Source organism: Hemibagrus wyckioides, linkage group LG29 (assembly GCF_019097595.1).
Source record: "Hemibagrus wyckioides isolate EC202008001 linkage group LG29, SWU_Hwy_1.0, whole genome shotgun sequence".
In the NCBI taxonomy this organism is placed as follows: domain Eukaryota; kingdom Metazoa; phylum Chordata; class Actinopteri; order Siluriformes; family Bagridae; genus Hemibagrus; species Hemibagrus wyckioides.
The window spans coordinates 14256996-14274690 of NC_080738.1; the positions used below are offsets into that span (position 1 = coordinate 14256996).

At 41.3% G+C, this 17695-nt stretch overlaps 1 protein-coding gene across 32 annotated transcripts in view; it reads left to right on the forward strand.

Moving 5' to 3' along the window:
- The first annotated feature begins 15748 nt into the window (after nt 1–15748).
- Nucleotides 15749–17695, forward strand: part of LOC131349460 (receptor-type tyrosine-protein phosphatase delta-like) — a 403614-nt gene continuing 401667 nt past the window's right edge. For 18 of the 32 annotated variants that reach the window (XM_058385154.1, XM_058385153.1, XM_058385162.1 and 15 more), the window contains exons 1-3: nt 15749–15946; nt 16085–16200; nt 16386–16421. The gene's annotated coding sequence lies outside the window, so the exon portion shown is untranslated. The remainder of the gene's footprint in view (nt 15947–16084; nt 16201–16385; nt 16422–17695) is intronic. The other 14 variants (XM_058385173.1, XM_058385179.1, XM_058385176.1 and 11 more) reach the window with 2 other exon arrangements.

Consider the following 17695-nt stretch of genomic DNA (forward strand, 5'->3'; position numbering starts at 1 on the left):
AAAAATCCTCATGCTATTTTAGCTCTCAGCCAATGATTTGCAGCATTTAATATTTCGGAGTCTCTTCCAATAGAGATCTGACTGCGGAATGCCTTTATATCATCGCAGCTAGATTACAATGTTACTTAACGGATCGTTTCCGGTGTCCTTAAATATGATATCACGTCCGGCCCATTTTATCTGGGTTTTTCTGATTCGCCAGGCTTGGCAAGGCCAATTCTTTTGTAGATGTTTTAATTTATTGACCTATTCATTTTTTTTTGCATGATCAAAAGTATTGGAACATGTTTTGTTCATCATGCACACGTGCCCCCCCCCCCCCCCCCCCCCCAATTTTACAATGGATTGTTAAATGGTTAACCTAATAGGGCAGCACGGTGGATAAGTGGTTAGCACTGTTGCCACACAGTAAGAAGGTCCTGGGTTCGAACAGGCAGGGGCCTTTCTGTATGGAGTTTGCATGTTCTTCCCGTGCCTGTGTGGGTTTCCTCCCAAAACATGTACATTAGGTTGATTGGTAATTCTAAATTGCCTGTGAGTGTGTGTGGCTGTCTATCTATATATATGTGGCCCTGTGATGGACTGGTGACCTGTCCATGGTGTACCCCGCCTTTTGCCCAATGTGTGCTGGGATAGGTTCCAGCAGATCCCAGTGACCCTAATTAGGAATAAAGCAGGTATATAAAATGGATGGATGGTTAACCTGATTGTCTAGTCTTGGTTTGGTTTGCTGAGAACCCTGGGATGGTTAACCTGATTGTCTAGTCTTGGTTTGGTTTGGTTTGCTGAGAACCCTGGGATGGTTAACCTGATTGTCTAGTCTTGGTTTGGTTTGGTTTGCTGAGAACCCTGGGATGGTTAACCTGATTGTCTAGTCTTGGTTTGGTTTGGTTTGCTGAGAACCCTGGGATGGTTAACCTGATTGTCTAGTCTTAGTTTGGTTTGGTTTGCTGAGAACCCTGGGATGGTTAACCTGATTGTCGAGTTTCACCTGTGAAGACTGCTGTTTAAAAAGATAAACCAACATGAAGACCATAGATGTGACTATAGGAGGCAAGCAAACCATTTTGAAGCTGCGAAAACAGAGAGAATTGATCAGAGCTATTGGCATAGCCAGTGCAACAATCCTGTTAAAAAAGGAAAGAAAGAGACCAGGGGTGTTTTAACAACCAGAAATCGATCAGGTCTGAAAAGAAAATCAACAGCAGATGATGACCGAAACACTCTTAAGTGCTGTGAAGAAAAAAATCCAAGACAATCAGTGACAACACCAACACCGACTGAAGTGTGTATTTAGGCGTGTATAATCATTTTAGACACAATCATGTTATATTCCATTAAATTAAAACAAAAAAAATTACTACACAGATTTAAGAATGCACTTTTAAACTGCTATATGAAGCAATAAAGGATAAGAAAACTCGTGGTGGTTCTGAAGACGATCTCTGTAAGTGCCTTACAATATTTGGAGCACTCTAAAATAGCCTGGTATTTCATGTGTGTGTGTGTGTGTGTGTGTGTGTGTGTATCCTCTCCTCCCTCTCAGCTCACTGAGCACTACCTGCCCCATCTGCTCCCCACACCTGAGGCTGTCCACCTGACAGCTAATTAATAAGCTGGTTACAAGCAGAGGGGGCAGACATATGCCATTCTAATGGTTTCCCCCCTCCTCGGTTCATCTTGACCAACCAAACACCCTCACACGTGGCGCCATCAATGCTACACGACATGTACTACACGCTTACACCGAGACAAGAGCCCACACTCTACCAGTCAAGGGGGAAGAGCGTGATGGATTGGCTCTATTAAGAACATATGGCTTTTTAGACGAGCGAGAGAGGCCTCGTCGTACAATAGGGACTAATTACAATATCATCGCCGTCATTCCGCCAGCTTTACAAGTCTTTTTTAGGGCTTCGGCTGCCTAATGTGAAGTATAAAGCTGCATTAGGGGAAGTTAATAGGATTATATTTATGCTGTTTGATTTGTGTTCTGACTTGTGAAGCCATATACAGTATATTAGGTTTTAAATTAAAGAAGATGTTTAATTAATACCAACTGCAACGTGGGTACGAGAAACATTATGAGAATTCACATCAGATAGATAGACAGACAGACAGACAGACAGACAGACAGACAGGTAGATAGATAGATAGATAGATAGATAGATAGATAGATAGATAGATAGATAGATAGATAGATAGATAGATAGGCAGACAGACAGACAGACAGACAGACAGACAGACAGACAGATAGATAGATAGATAGATAGATAGATAGATAGATAGATAGATAGATAGATAGATAGATAGATAGATAGATAGATAGATAGATAGATAGATAGATGGAGAAGTGATGCATGTGGTAGCTTTAGCACCAATTTGGCTCTTTATTCTGATGGGCCTTGGTTCAGCTTGAAGAAAATTCCCTGTTGGAGTAGACTGAAGTCCGTGGCAGAGGGAAATGATGTGGCATTGCATTAGTCACAGTCAACTGCAACTTCTTAAAGGAAAGAATCAGCCAAAAAGCTTAAAACACTGCCTGGACATCATAGCCACCAAACCAATTAGTGTCACTTTTTCCAATATACTCTTAAATAAGGGCTGCTTGTGTATACACTTTCACTCTTTTCTACAATTCACGCCTGAACATTTCCTCAGACGCCGAAATTGAGCGTGGAGAATAAAGATAATAGCTTTACACATGCTTTACCTCTTACTGCTTTATGTGAGGTATAAAATATTGATTTACACTACACTGCAAGTAATCTGTTTTATATATATATATATATATATATATATATATATATATATATATATATATATTTCTTTAGGCTTTCATTCAGATCACATGAGCCCATATTGTATATATTGTGTTTGCTACACTTGTTCCATTATATATACATTATATACCTCCAGTACACCGATCAAGCATAACATTATGACCCCTCAGAGGTGAAGTTAATAAGTGATCTCCTCATCATGGCACCTGTTAGTGGGTGGGATATATTAGGCAGCAAGTGAACATTTTGTCCTCAAAGTTGATGTGTTAGAAGCAGGAAAAATGGACAAGCATAAGGATTTGAGCGAGACTGATGAAGGACCAAATTGTGATGGATAGACCACTGGATCAGAGCGTCTCCAAAACTGCAGCTCTTGTCGGGTGTTCCCGGTCTGCAGTGGTCAGTATCTATCAAAAGTGGACCAAGGAAGGAACAGTGGTGACCCGGCGACAGGGTCATGGGCGGTTGAGGCTGGACGGTGTGATCCAATCCAACAGACGAGCTACTGTTGCTCAGATTGCTGAAGAAGTTAATGATAGAAAGGTGTCAGAATACACAGTGCAGGACATAAGGTGGTCATAATGTTATGCCTGATCTCCAGAATCAACGAAATTATTTGGCAGTAATAAATAAGAAAGTGTTCCACTTGAAAATTGTGTAAAAGTTTCAGGCTGAATAATTGATTAACGATGATCTCGTAGCAGGAAATATCCGATACTGTCGTGTACATTTTTTTGCAGTTTTTGAAAACTAAGCCTTTCCATTTTCTACACCAACTCCCCTTAACTTCTGAAGTTCTGAAAAACTGTTGAAACTATTCACTCAGCACAATCTGTGGCACGGAAATTCGAGTGAAAGCGTGTTTCTGAAGCTGAATTGAAATGCATTCAATTCAGCCACTTACCTGAACAATATTCTTTTGGGAAAAAAAAAACAAAAAAAAAAAACACTGTTTGTAATCTTTTATAAGTGATGTGTCAAATAAAAAAATGTCTGGCACATTTAATGTGATCTATTCATCAAACTGATTACAAGATACACGTTGTCATTTTCTCTAAGCGGCCGGTTTTAAAGAGTGTTTCTTGTATTTCTTTCGGTAGAAAATGCGGTTATTATCCTCAAGTCTGTGGAGTCGTTTCTCATTTAAGTAAACCCAGCTGATCAGTTTCTCTCTCTCTCTCTCTCTCTCACACACACACACACACACACACACACAAAGAGCAAGATAAAACCATAATCTTAACGCAACAGACAGCTATTAATGCTACGTCAAAGATGTTGGACCTCTCTCTTGAAAGATCGAATAAACCCATATCTGTATGCTGTTTATGCTTGCAGGTGTTCATCAGGTATGCTGGGAGGGCACTAAAGCTATTTTATTTGATTTGATTTACACTTTAAAGCGTAACTATCCGCCTTTCATGTTCTTTGCCGTCTCTTCCTGGGTTTGGAGAAAGCCTTGAATAACCGAGGCTGAACATTTCTACTTAATCTAATGTTAATTATTGATGGCTGATCGAGACAGGCTTTTAAAACTGCCCCATGGGGGAGGTCCGTCCGCTATAGCCCGGGCTATTTAATGAACGTGTTGGTCCGGCTAAAAGGGGGGGGATTGCTAAATTCATTCTGCAAGTGTGCAGGGAGATTATGATAGCTATGGAAATAAGAGAGGATAGACTGGGCATGGGAAGATTCAATACATCAGTGTCCTTGTCACATAACTAAGTGCCTGAATCTAGAGAGAGAGAGAGAGAGAGAGAGAGAGAGAGAGAAAGGAGGGAGAGAGAGAATATCTGAATATCCATTTTAGACAGTAAGAAAACAGAGAAATGGTAATGTTTGTGGCATGGTTTAGTCGTTATGTGTGCCCATTGTGTGCACATTATTAGCATGTGAAACTCCCATAATTAAGAGTGTGTGGAATGGTCTGGAATCCTAATTCAGCCCTCGCTTTGCAGGTGTTCATTGGGTATTCAGGGAATGCACTGAGAGAGAGAGAGAGAGAGAGAGAGAGAGAGAGGGAGAGAGAGAGATTTTAAGGGTTTAACTTCTAGGTATTTATGGCCTCTCTTTAGAGTATTTACATTGGGAGTAGGATGAAGGATGGATGGATGGATGGATGGATGGATGGATGCACGGATGGATGAGTCCGCTTATGAAGAGTCACTCAAGTCATCACAGTTGACAGACAATGCCTTTGAAATAAATCTGTCATCTTAAACATCTGCTGATATTTGATTGTAATGTCACATTAATCACGGCACCGTGGTTTCGAATCTTATTCCAATATTCTTCTTTCAAAGTACTAGCTCTTTTGTACCTGTTGCACAAATACAGTAGGTCTCAGACAGGTATTTTAGAAGCAATTTTATTCTGTCGCACTTTGCTAGACGTTGATATTAATTAGCGTAGCTGTCACTGTGCATCATTACATATATATATATATATATATATATATATATATATATATATACACTATATTGCCAAAAGTATTCGCTCACCCATCCAAATAATCAGGTGTTCCAATCACTTCCATGGCCACAGGTGTATAAAATCAAGCACCTAGGCATGCAGACTGTTTTTACAAACATTTGTGAAAGAATGGGTCGCTCTCAGGAGCTCAGTGAATTCCAGCGTGGAACTGTGATAGGATGCCACCTGTGCAACAAATCCAGTCGTGAAATTTCCTCGCTCCTAAATATTCCACAGTCAACTGTCAGCTGTATTATAAGAACGTGGAAGTGTTTGGGAACGACAGCAACTCAGCCACGAAGTGGTAGGCCACGTAAACTGACGGAGCGGGGTCAGCGGATGCTGAGGCGCATAGTGCGAAGAGGTCACCAACTTTCTGCAGAGTCAATCACTACAGACCTCCAAACTTCATGTGGCCTTCAGATTAGCTCAAGAACAGTGCGCAGAGAGCTTCATGGAATGGGTTTCCATGGCCGAGCAGCTGCATCCAAGCCATACATCACCAAGTGCAATGCAAAGCGTCGGATGCAGTGGTGTAAAGCACGCCGCCACTGGACTCTAGAGCAGTGGAGACGCGTTCTCTGGAGTGACGAATCACGCTTCTCCATCTGGCAATCTGATGGACGAGTCTGGGTTTGGCGGTTGCCAGGAGAACAGTACTTGTCTGACTGCATTGTGCCAAGTGTAAAGTTTGGTGGAGGGGGGATTATGGTGTGGGGTTGTTTTTCAGGAGCTGGGCTTGGCCCCTTAGCTCCAGTGAAAGGAACTCTGAATGCTTCAGCATACCAAGACATTTTGGACAATTCCATGCTCCCAACTTTGTGGGAACAGTTTGGAGCTGGCCCCTTCCTCTTCCAACATGACTGTGCACCAGTGTACAAAGCAAGGTCCATAAAGACATGGATGATAGAGTCTGGTGTGGATGAACTTGACTGGCCTGCACAGAGTCCTGACCTCAACCCGATAGAACACATTTGGGATGAATTAGAGCGGAAACTGAGAGCCAGGCCTTCTCGTCCAACATCAGTGTGTGACCTCACAAATGCGCTTCTGGAAGAATGGTCAAAAATTCCCATAAACACACTCCTAAACCTTGTGGACAGCCTTCCCAGAAGAGTTGAAGCTGTTATAGCTGCAAAGGGTGGACCGACGTCATATTGAACCCTATGGATTAGGAATGGGATGTCACTTAAGTTCATATGCTAGTCAAGGCAGGTGAGCGAATACTTTTGGCAATATAGTGTATATATATATATATATATATATATATATATATATATATATATATATATATATATATATATATATATATATATATATATATATATCAGACCTCAGTAATGACAGCCTAGCATGGTAGCAAGGTATCTGGATGCTTGTCTGAATTAATTGAAGGTTGTTGTCTACAGACGCGACTATCCAGCGGAACTCTGGATTTCGCTAATTAGGTTTCCTTCTTTGTTAGGGCGCATTAGTGAATTCAAGCAGCAGTGAATACTCAGGACTCACTTTCTTGAAGGCCAGCAGTTTTTTCTTTTCACCTTGTAGAACCAACTAGCGGATATTTGACAAAGTAACACTGACTCAGAGCTGTAATTAGAGCAAAGGTCTTATTTTTGCTTTGGCTTGGGTTTATTCAGTACTTCCTTCTTCCTTAGTTACAGCAGAAAAAATAAATAAATAAATAAATCATCACCACAGCGTATATATATACACAGAATATTTTCCTCTCTAGTAGCCTTCCGTGTTGTTTCTGTTCTGCTGCTTAAATTGGAAGTTCTGATATAACCTGTATTCCATGCCAAAGAGATACTGACCTTCGTGCACCCGAAGGCAAAGACCAGACCATCATTTCCTAATCTCTCTACTCAAGCGTTATCAGAATGCCGTGGGCTTGTAGAGAGGTAGTTATTTCTGTACTTTTTCAAGGAATAAGTTGTGCTCGTGTTCATTATCACTTCCGTAGTACTTTTATTCGCTTGTAATACAATGTTAGATGATTTGAATCATCTAAGACTTATATGAAATGGAATTATGAAAGGAGTCTCCAGTGCTAGCAGTCAGGAAGTCTGTGATAGTGCTAAAGGGGTAATGGACATGGAGATGTTTTATATCTAACATTAAGACTTACAGTATGCAGCATATTTGTGTGGATGGAGAAGCAGTGCATGCTGTTCTGAAACAGAGTGGGTCGACTCAGACGGCCTCAACGTTTTTGGCGAGAGATGAATGTGATGATAATGACATATGAGGCTAATTAGAATCTCAAAATAAAAGAGGGGGATACAAAGACAGACAGCGAGAGAACGAGAGAGAGAGAGAGAGAGAGAGAGAGAGAGAGATATTTAACGTCTTGCAAAGCCATATTTCGAAGTACTAATCATTCTCAATTAAGATGAAGGTACCTGTCCGTTCCCAACAGGATGCTCTCATATACATTTCATCTCTTCTTTTTTTTATCTGCATCTCATTAGTCCTATAATCTGTCATGATCTTTGGGTGTGATGTAATGTGGCAATTTATCTTTAGTTCATAACCCTTCTATGCAGTACTATATTTTAATAGATTGTTCTATTGAATCTATTAGCTAGATTAGCTAGGCATCACTTTCTGGTCTGGATCTAATCGCAGTTTTTTACACAGTCCAGCTATGAATGATTGCCTCCTTTAATGAAAATGAAGCATAATCCCAACTAAAGGCATAGAGACCTGTTAGAAAATAAATCAATCAAATGAATGCAGACATATGTGCGATGTAACGTTAGGTCGTTAATTTCGAATTCAGAACTTCCTGATTGTTTTAGTAAGGCATAATTCAGGTAGCATTATCATTATTAAGCCTTCTTTGTGAAGTGGCTTCGGCAAATTTATAGGATTTATTTGCAGACCACAATCACTCTGTTGATTTTTTATGGTTAAGTAATTTACACTTCTTCTTCTTCTTCTTCTTTCGGCTTTTCCCTTCAGAGGTGGCCACAGTGAATCATCTCTCTCCACCTATCCCTATCTTCTGCATCTTCAACACTAGCTTCATATCCTCATTTATCACATACATATACCTCCTCTTTGGCCTTCCTCTTTACCTCCTGCCTGGCAGCTCCATTTCCAACATTCTCCTACCAATATACTCACTCTCCCTCCTCTGAACATGTCCAAACCATCTTAATCTAGCCTCCCTAACTTCATCCCCCAAACGTCCAACATGAGCCGTCCCTCTGATGTACTCGTTCCTAATCCTGTCCAACCGTCTCACTCCCAAAGAGAACCTCAACATCTATGTCCAGCTCTGACTCCTGTCTCTTCCTCAGTGACACTGTCTCTAAACCATACAGCATGGCCAGTCTCACCACTTGTCTTGTACACCTTCCCCTTGATTCTCACTGATATTTTTCTATCACTCACCTTTCTCCACCCATTCCAACCTGCCTGCCCTCGTTTCTTTACCTCTTTCCCACACTCACCATTATTCACCATTATTTTCACTCCGCCAGAGTTTTGATCTTCCAGTTCATGTTTATAAGATCATACTGTGTTCTGATCACCTGACCAGTGCATGTTGTATTGTGATTGATTGCTATTGAGTCTCACCTGCACCTTCATCTGTCTCAGCTTCTCTGCTAGCTCTTGTAAACACGGGTTATGGATAGAGAACAGAACACGAAACACAAAGACCTGAAAGCTGGCTTCTGTTGATCATTAGGTTTCCAAAGCCAATGTTAAAGTGCATTCCAATTCAATATGTCAATGGAAATACAATTGGGATTTTTGCTTGATTTACAACCAGGCTTGTGATTCACAGGCTAACGTCAAAAATACCCAGAAAAGCTGAATGTCCTATGCATAGAAGCAAGGGAAGTTTGGTGTATAATCCAATTTGTTCTCCTTCTAGAAAATTTAATTTGGGAACCGAATGAAGATCAAGCATTCTGGCACCTCGGATCAATACAAAACCAATTCAGGTTAGTTGTGTTCACACTCCTTGCTTGAGATTTTGTCGCCAGCTGGGGATGTGTTTGTGCGCGTCCTTAAGCGACATTGCACACGGGTGAGAACGTAGCGCTTCTGCTAACCTTTTCCACTGCATGTATAAAGTGAACATATGTGTATATGTATAGATATATTTATACAAACCCACTGTGTATTCAAAAGAAGAATGAGAATGAAGCATTCTGTATCGGTGACCTTTAATGTGGATTTACTTGAGATTTGAGTTAGCCATCTGACCAAGATAAGCTAACAGAAATGTTTAGCTTTAAAATGTACCGTGTTATACTGTACTGAATGCCCCCCCCCATTATCTTTATTATCTAGTTTTCCATCTGGGTAAGCAGTGGCGATGTGGATGTGTCTGAGTCTTTCTTTTCACCTTGAGGTAAGACAGAGGAGATACTTGCAGACTGGATATGTACACAAGCACACACATACTGCAACAGTGGAATGGGGAAAAAATCTAAGTTGCCAGGTTTCTATTTATTAAGTGCTTGAGTAACTACTTTAAAAATGACAGCATGTGACAAAACTTATCCACAATTGCACCATTTTCTATTCTTGTATTATGTTGGGTAACAATACACCAGTGCATAAAGCAAGCTCCATAAAGACATGGATGAGCGAGTGGAGGAACTTCACTGAGTCCTGACCTCAACCTGATAGAACACCTTTGGGATGAATTCTCGTCTGGGCCTTCTCGTCCAACATCGAGTGCCTGACCTCACAAATGCGCTTCTAGGATGGTCAAAAATTCCCATAAACACACTCCTAAACCTTGTGGAAAGCCTTCCCAGAAGAGTTGAAGCTGTTAAAGCTGCAAAGGGCGGGATGACTCCATATTACATTCATGTGCATGTAAAAGCAGACATCCCAGTTTTGCAACGGCTCACAGTCTCCACATCTAATTCATCCCAAAGGTGTTCTATCGACCTTGCTTTGGTCACTGGTGTACAGTCATGTTGGAACAGGAAGCGGTCATCCCCAAACTGTTACCACAAAGCATGAAACTGTCCAAAATGTCTTGGTATGAAGCTGAAGCATTAAGAGATCCTTTCATTGGAACTAAGGGGCCGAGTCCAAACCCCTGAAAAACAACACCTGAATGCAATGATTTGGAGGGGTGTTCCAATACTTTTGGGTATATAAGTGTAAATGGTATTGACAACTATAGTAACATCTTAGCTTAGCATTTAAAGTGTACACTGTTCTATTATGATGAAAAGGAATAATTAAAACAGTTTTGCTGGGGTTAAATGCATTATTATTATTATTATTAGGAACAATGGATGGTTTATACAATGGTTTATAATCTCTCTCTTTCTCTCTCTCTCTCTCTCTCTTTATATCACCATATATCCAACCATCGAAACCATACAGTCACCACGATGCTCCAAATGTTGAAAATACTCGCAGTGTTTCTGGCACAGCATTTAGGAGGCAGAAAATAGTCTCCATAGCGCAAAAAAAGAAATGATTTTTTAAGAAAATTGTTTCAAAGCTCATATGACATTTAACAGTTTTTAATTAAGACGGGAAAAAAAAAGATTATTCACAAGATTATTATACTAAGCTGTAGCCTCGTTGGAACGCAGGCACTTTTTTTTTTTCCAGCACTAGCAGACTGACACCTCTAAACTTGGTGTAGTCTGAGGATACTGACTTAACACACACACACACACACACACACACAGAGAGAGAGAGCAAAGAAAGAGAGAGAGAGAGGGAGTATTTCTTCGTATGCATAAGACTACACAGTAATCATAATGGATGATCTGTGGAATTTAATAAGACATGAAGAGCTTAGGACAGCTTTTTTTAATTCATATATTATGCATGTATAATCTTATAGAGCTTCATAAGTATTCCTACACACAGCCCCAGCCATACATACATACATGCATGTACACACATACTATCTCTTTCATGTGGTCTCCTGAGATCTTCAACGAGCTGATCCTTGTTCACCTCTCTGAACTCGGACTCCATCTCAGACTCTGGGTGAAACTCCCTCCTGACTCCAGATAGACTGCAGAACAACCTCAATCCTCTACGATGATGCAAGGCATCTTTCCCTTATTGTGATGGCTCAGGATTCGGAAAAGGTTCAGCTACATTTTTCGATCATCCATATATAATTGGATCTGGTTCGCTTCTGTTTATTTGTTTATTCGTTTAGACATATTTCCCTAACCCCGCGCGGCTAGCATAGCTCTTTGTAGATCTAACGCTGCGTCATCTGTTCATATCTAATGTCCTTTGTGGCAAAGTCCCCGTTAATGCTAATATTAAATATTAGTCAAGGGAAAATGAGCTCCACGCACACAGGCCAAGCATACAAAATTGTGAATTATGAACTAACAGAATTCTCGCCAGTGAAATAATATGTAAATCCTTTTGTCCTCAAATCCATGAGAAATCAGATGGGAGCCGGCGAGAAGCAAATCCGTCAGTCTCTGATCCATGGGTTTAGCCTGAAGATGAAAGAGAGAGATGAACAAAAAGAAGAAAAAAAAAAGGGGCTGTGGGAAAATTCCCTAGTATATCTGTGACTGTAATGTCTCCTAACCCTTTACTAGATAGTTCTGTACCATCATCTTTACTCATTCATAACATTCACATCCCGCTCCTTCCCTACTCTCTACAGCCGAGGGAATGACTGATGCCGAGTATATTCCCGAACTCCATCTTATTTTTTTTTTTACCGCTAACAATTAACTTCTATGTTCTGTAATAGTTTTTTTTTTCGTGCCTTAGTGCTAATTAGCTTGCTTGTGCTTGCTAATTAGCGAGCAGGATAAAGGTATTGAATGAGGTCATGTCAGCCGATTGTGTGCAGATGGGGGACGAAATTTTTTGAATCGGCTCGTGTTTGTATGGAATATTGAATTTTTTTTTTTTTTTTTAAGTGCCTTATGGGTAAACTCAGACACGTACAGGTCTACAGTGATGACTCAATATCTCCAGCCTCCAAGCGGTCATCTAACTCACTTCAGCTATTAAATTACTGGAACAGTCCTTAAGATTGGGACTAAGATTTCTCCGAGGTGAAACGGTTTGGGGGGGGTATTAGAACCGGCCCAAGGTGATGCTGTATCTATAGCGCTATATCTGCTCTCTTTGAGGATTATCAATCATATTTTCACAGCTTTTTTTAGAGTCAGGGACGTTTCTCCTCTGTCGTTGTTCTCACGTGGTACTTGTTTTGTCTCGTCTGTGATCTGGTTCGCTCGTTAGGGATCTAAACGAATCTACCTGGAATACCTGCGTCACTCAAAACTCTCTACCTTCTGTTTTGTTAAGCGTCTGCACAATATACAGTTGGAATGAATCCTTTCCTTTTGAGCTATAGACACACTGACCTGGTGTCTATCGACCCCATAGACTTACAAACATCTGTACACAGCTTTAAAAGATGAAGGATGGCTTTCTGTTCATTTTTTTTTGTGTGATTGTCTAGACAGGTCCTTTCTTTCTTACACTGTTTTAGAGCGACATGGCATTGAGGTGTGTGTGTGTGTGTGTGTGTGTTAGCGTGGTGGTTGATATGGGTCGGGGAGGTCCTAAAACACTAGGAATTCAATATCGGAGAAATTTCTCACCTAACACATTTGATCCGAATGTTTTATTTATCAGGTCGGCTCTCGCCGTGCATCTGCATGTCAATTTTCTACCCGGATCAGCAATATTGTTTACTGTATCACAATAGAAGATAAATAAATAAATGCACATTAAGGTCACCTAACAACAGTGAAAGAATTTCCTATTTATTCCACACAAACACAAACGCAAGCATCCTCTGTCCTGACCCAGTAAAAAAACAAAAAGGTTAGGAATAACCTACGCATCGACTGTTCTTCCTTCACGACCTTTAACTAAATGTAACATAGCTGAGTTATTGATATTTTTTGCTGCGTTTCTCCTTCAAACCTCCTTCTACTTCTGCTAGTTCATCCATCAAAGTAGGATCTAGGAATCAGGTGGGTTTGCCGTGTCAGCTTGATCAATTATTATTGTTGCTTTATTTATTTCTTTATTTATTTTCGACACTATGGAATTGAATACACTTAAACGGCAGCTTTTATACATTTACGTTGCACTACAAATCCTTAAAAGAATCGTTGACACAATGCGCTATCGCTTTTATTAGCACTATTTATTGGCAGTAATAAAATGATCAGGTCTTTTTCTTGTTTTATTGACTGACGCGAGTGAGAGAGGTCCACCTTTCTCGTAACTTAAATATGAATGAAATGCAATTAAATTTACAAATCCAAACCCTTTCTTGGTTTTTACTTCTACAAGTTACAGCAAAGTGCTATTCAAGCCCCAGTGAGTAGTTTAAAATGTGAGAGATTTGAATGGATTACTATTGATTACCTTTAACGTCTCACTGACTTCCTATATGCTGTGTCTGTCCCCGCCTCTCTCTCTCTCTCTCGGTCCTCATGCAATGGTCATGCAATGCAGTGGTCTAGCCATCACTTCGTCAAACTCTCTCAAATCCTTACACTTGTCCATTTTTCCTGCTTCTAACACATCAACTCTGAGGACAAAATGTTCACTCGCTGCCTAATATATCCCACCCACTAACAGGTGCCATGATGAGGAGATCATCAGTCTTATTCACTTCACCTCTCAGTGGTCAGAATGTTATGCTTGATCGGTGTATAACGCCTAGGTAATTACATCCATCCATTTTTTTTGTACTAGTTCCTATGCAGGGTCGCAGGAAGCAAGGGGACACATAGCAGAAGACACACTGAACAGCATGCCAACCCATTGCAGGGCACACACATACACTCACACTCAAACCCATTCACAGATTAGAGATGCCAATTAGCCTTGCATATTTGTCTCCAGGGAGGAAACCGGAGAACCCAGAGGAGATCCCTGAATCACAGAGAAAGCATGCAAATTTTTTCTAGAATCTTTCTCATTTGTCATACGCATGATCACAAACAGAGTGTCTTATACACATTGTTTTTTATCGTTTTATCATATAAACTAGTGTGCATCCATGCTTCCAACTACATTATATTGCCAAAAATATTGGTACACACCTCCAAATCATTGAATTCAGGTGTAGTTTTTGAGGGGTTTGGGCTCGGCCCCTTAGTTCCAGTGAAGGAACTCTTAATGCTTCAGCTTCATACTAAGACATTTTGGACAATTTCATGCTCTTTGTGTGAACAGTTTTGGGGATGACCCCTTCCTGTTCCAACATGACTGCACACCAGTGACCATAGCAAGGTCCATAAAGACATGGATGAGTGAGTTTGGTGTGGAGGAACCTCAGAGTCCTGACCTCAACCTGATAGAACACCTTTTGGATGGATTAGAGCGGAGGCTGAGAGTCAGGCCAAAACTGGGATGTCTGTCTTTACATGAACATGAATGTAATATGGAGTTTTCCAGCCCTTTGCAGCTATAACAGCTTCAACTCTTCTGGGAAGGCTTTCCACAAGGTTTAGGAGTGTGTTTATGGGAATTCCTCTAGAAGCGCATTTGTGAGGTCAGACACTGATGTTGGACGAGAAGATCTGGCTCTCAGTCTCCACTCTAAGGTGTTCTATCAGGTTGAGGTCAGGACTCTGTGCAGGCCAGTCCAGTTCCTTCACACCAAACTCACTCATCCATGTCTTTATGGACCTTGCTTTGTACACTGCTGTGCAGTCATGTTGGAACAGGAAGCAGTCATCCCCAAACTGTTCACCACAAAGCATGAAATTGTCCCAAATGTCTTGGTATGAAGCTGCAGCAAGAGTTCCTTTCACTGGAACCCAAACCCTGAAAAACAACACCTAAATTCAATGATCTGGAGGGGTGGCAATATAGTGTATGTGGTAACAGTAACAGTGCACTGGTCCTGGAGTACCCTCAGGTGGATGTGAATAGGGCAGGTCACCTCAGTTGCAGGACAACACTAATTTGGGCAGGATCCAGGGTTAGGGGGTGGAGTTATCACTCTGATTCAGCATCCTTTTTGTTTTCCTTTATACCGCTCCACATCTCTGCGACTCCGTTCCAAATTTCACAGCAATAACCAGCGATTTTAACACACTCCTATCCACACTTGCTAAATTTGGGCGCACGCAGCACTTTACCTGTGTAACTTTATGCGGTGGGGGGGTGGGGGTGGGGGTGTTGGGGCAGTCGATGCTGGCTTGGCAAAGCCACGGAGCGCGCTGTTCAAGACAGACGTTAAATACCCGTGAAACCGATCGATTCTTGAAAGCGGATTGATTCACGTTCAGCCGATTAAGGAAAATAAACAATGTCAGCCGTTAATCGCTGTCCGATGTGAGAGAGAGAGAGAGAGAGAGAGAGAGAGAGCTGAGGAGAGAGATACAGCCTCCGGCCATCAAGCGGCTCGTTACGGGAAATGCAGGTGCGCGCGATGGTAGAGTGAAAGCATCAGTAAAAAAAAAGAAAAACACACAGCCTCCATCCTTCCTCTCTCTCTCTCCCTCTCTCTCTCTCTCTCCCTCGCGTCAGCGCGCGCGCCGCGCAGAGTTCTCGCGCTCTCCAATGGTCACCCGGCTGCGTAACGGCACGCACTTCGCCTACTTCTTTATTCCCAAATTAAGAATAACAAACAACAACAACAACCTCTTTCTGTCGACATCTTTCCTTTACTTTTCTCTTCTCCGGGTCGTTTCGAGTCGAGATTAGACACAGAGAGAGAGAGAGAGAGAGAGCAGGTATCCTCCGGGACTGTCCGTTTTTCTTTTTCCTCGCCGTTACAACATCCTACTTTTTTCCCTCTCTCTCTCTTTTTCTTTTTCTTCTTCTTTTTTATTTTTTGCTCCTGTCTGATGTTGTGTCCCCCCTTTTTTCAGGCGTTTTGGACTTAAATCAAGGCTAATATTCGCTGTTTCTGGCTAAGAGTGAAGAAAGATAACACTCCTCTGGATTTTCTGACGGATTTCTTTCGCCCCTTTCCTGAGCGTCTTGGGTAAGTGCTAAAAGCTGTAGTTTAGCTAATGATCAAGAAAAGAAGGCTGATGAATGAATATAAATACATGGATACGAACAAGTTGATGGATGTGTCAGGTCAGCTTAGCCAATATACTGCTGAAATAAATTCTATTCTGCTCTATGATATCTGATGTGATATTTGTATTTGTGGTTAAATTCCAGTTCCCAAGGCTTTGCAGTCTTCTTTCAGGATATGTAGTAAGTAAATGGTTTATTTATTTCTCCTGAACTTGTGCCAGTTGTTGTTGTTGTTGATGATGATGATGTCGTGTTGTTGTGGTATAAACTTGGACGCTTTACTGGAATGCTTGGGGATGGATTTGCGTCTCCGGGCTCTGGAGCTCCTGCTTATTGTGATGCTTTTGACCTCATGGTACTCCAAGTTAGACGTGTGTGTGAGAGAGAGATCGTGCAATGTAGTGGACAGTTAAGACGTCAAACACACACACTATGCATAATGCATACCTAAATACCCAAGTGAGTGTTTACATTTCATTTACACATCCCATGACAGACACATGGATGTCCTTCAAGCCTCACTCCTTATCACATGACACGATACACTCACTAATCCCGGTCCTGGAGGCTTCTGTATGAAGTAGTACCGTGGTGTTGATTTATGATTGACGGCTCAGCTCACTGAGTTTTCCTCAGTGACGGCGTCACGAGGAGCACACCGGCTTTAGAAGAGATGAAACCTCCAGCGCTCTCGCTTGGCAAATCTGTCCTCAGGGGCACACAACATTCGGCATATCAATTGTGTGTGTGTGTGAGAGAGAGAGAAGTTAAGATCTTCACACGGGCCGTTGTGGATTACTTTTGAAGGAGTACATTTAGTAGTAATGTGGCACAAACGGAAAACCTAGAAATCGGCTCCTGTTAATGCTTTATCATGATTCATTATGATTTAATTACAGTATTATATTTCGGTCCATTTGGACCTACATTAAAGGCTGCTATGATTAAAACCATTGTCCTATATAAAAGGCTGTGTTTTATTCTAATTCTTCTTTTCTCTCCTTATTTAAAAGACACCAGCCTGCTTTAGCTAACTTATCGTCCTGTGGAAAGGATTTTCTGTACAAGTTTGACCAGCTAGCATGCTCTGTACAATGTACACGCTAAATATTTTACAGAAGGAAAAGCTGGATTTCTGGTATGAAATGGTCCTTTACAGAGTGTTAGATGATGATGATGATGATGCTAGCTTCTGCATGAAATCTAGGGACTGACATGGCAATAGAGGAAGCAGGAGATTGTCGTTGAAGTGGACGAATGGAAATACAGAGATGGCTGGGCGATATATAAGCGATTTCTTTCTGTGATTTATTTGACCGCGGTATTTCAGAAGGAGGCAGCTTGCCGTGAAGTTGTTCTCGATGCCGGATGTGTGTTGTATTTTTTGGCGATTATTCAGTTTAGGAATGTTTTGTGCAAAATGGTGCTGAACGAACTACAGCTGTGGCTTTGGG